This window comes from Cygnus olor, chromosome 3, assembly GCF_009769625.2.
Source record: "Cygnus olor isolate bCygOlo1 chromosome 3, bCygOlo1.pri.v2, whole genome shotgun sequence".
NCBI classification, from domain to species: domain Eukaryota; kingdom Metazoa; phylum Chordata; class Aves; order Anseriformes; family Anatidae; genus Cygnus; species Cygnus olor.
The window spans coordinates 62,687,190-62,689,548 of record NC_049171.1 but is presented as its reverse complement, the minus strand read 5'-3'; positions in this window follow the sequence as shown (position 1 = coordinate 62,689,548).

Below are 2,359 nucleotides of genomic sequence, written 5' to 3'. Positions count from 1 at the left end.
TCTCAACAAACCTGGCTGCCACGCTGACTTAAGCAGTGAGTTACAGCTCAGGCAATATGTTGCTACTGCCCATTAGCTTCTGATGTCCTTCGTTACCACGCGCCAAGGTCTTCGGCCTGCTCCTGTTCTGCAGCCAGCCAGCCTAGCTGAATGGAAAGACTGCCCGATGGTGAGGAAAGACTCCCACACGGTTCAATATATTCTTTGGCAGAAAACTGAGATTAAAAGCAGGCTAAACTCAATTACTATTTGTGTAACTAGAGTATCCTGGTTACAGGGCCTGTAACCATAGTAATCATTTAAACAAAGCTTTAAGGAAAAAAAAATTCCCTTGTTATTAAAATGTTGATCCTTGATTCTGATTCAGCTTCTTGATCTTCCTACTGGCTCAGGTCTCAGAGGTGCCGTCTGCCTGCAGGTTTTGCAGGAGACACAGGAAAGGAAGAGCTCAGCTCAGAGCCGCCGAATATCCTCAGCTAGTATTTGTGTCTTGTGCTGACAGAATTATTAATAGAATTATGCTTCCAAAACATACGAATACCAAAGAATCAGATTGTCATGCGGGGATTCAGACGCTTGTGAACATAATACAAGTAATCGGCTAGCAGGGATGTTTCTTACAACAAGTCTCAGGCAATTAAACCGAGCCTACTATTATTCACATTCCAAACAATGTATTACTTAGTTCGGAGCCAAATTCATTTAAAACCTTAGGCACAGAAAAAGAAAAAAAAAAGGAAAAAAAAAGATGGAAGCATTTGGCAATTCTATATTATTATTATTTAAGTCTCCTTGATTTTACGGCCGGATTACCTCCCATCTCCAAAGACTCCATTCCACAGTCATGACTCTTGTATTAGTAAGAGTCATTACACAAAGGGCAGCATTGATTTGTTATTCTGTAACTATCTGGATAACCAGGGAGATTTTTATTTTGAAAAGATCCTGCTGGAGCTTTTCTTTTTTTTTTCCCCTCCTTCAAATGCTTGTTAAATGAGTATGTAGCCAGGAAAATGGGACACAGAAAGCAGTAAGATGGATGTGATCTGCACACATGTTTTTCTCACAAGAAAACAAGTGCAATGCATGTTTAACAAAAGGGAGTAGCTTCAGGGTTATGTTATATAACGGACCCAGATGTAAACTCTTGAATGTATAGCACTCCAGGCAGGTCCATTAGAAAAACGAAACCTTTCTGTTCATAGGAGGCAGGAACAAATTTTTTCTTGAAACATAGCTTAAGAGCTGTTCATGAATGCCACCACAGCTGGTTTAAACCCAGAAGCTTTGCTCACATGATCACAGCATCAGGCTGTCTCTGGGTTAATGAGCTATACCAGCAGCCGTAATTTCTCTGCGTATCCCATTGATGTTAGTTGGACATCACTGAATGAAAAGAAAATATGCAGCAAACACAGTGACTAATAAATGCATTTAACGCCAAAAAATACTAATGTATCAAGTCAATGACAAAACACAGCAGCTGCAGCCTTAACAGGAGGCCAGGTTTTGTTTTATATGGCCAGGTTTTACTAGCATCAGAATGAACAGAAGTTGTTTCACAGAATACTGTCAGGAGAGAAATCAAATGCGAATATAGCTGTGTGAAACCTGGACATTTATTTTTAGGTACACACACCCACACACATATGCAGCCTGAATAGTTTGTTCCCCTCCTCTGATACAATTAGGGATGCCTCCAGCCAGAACATGAGCCCAGGCTTGCTTTTAACCCAATTTGCCAGTGCCACCCCTATTTAACTATATACTATATCACGTAACAGCTTGAAAAGTTATTTTTTTTTTTTGACTTTTCCTTTCCTCCACATTCTCCCAATGCTATTCAGTTTCTTTTAGCAACACAGTAATTACCATTCCAGATCAAAACCGAAGTTCTGCAATTTAAAGCTCAATACCATATGCCTCCCAAAAAGTGGCAGAGACTGCAGTAATTAAACCAGGGGAAGAACAGTCTCCCCTTTGCATTACTTCCCATTTTGTTTTCCCACTCAGGCTTAAGGCTTAAACCATTACCTAAGATCCCTTTAGCAAAATACCAATATGGAATCACTGCATTTACTTGCAATTACCTGACTGTGGCTTTACATTTCCATCTCATAAATAGATCTTCGTATGTTAAGAGGCAGGTATCCAAAGTGCTTTCTACAATTAACACAACACGCAGTTATTCAACTTGAATGTTATTCAAGTCAGTCACAGTATTTGCTTCCAAAATTAAATCTGAACAGCTACAGCCAGCTCTTCAGAGAGCGCTTCCAACCTCCTAATCACACCTCATCTCTTTTGAGCTGTGGCCCTCCTTCACCCGTAGCAGTATTTGCTTTACCTTTTGTAAGTT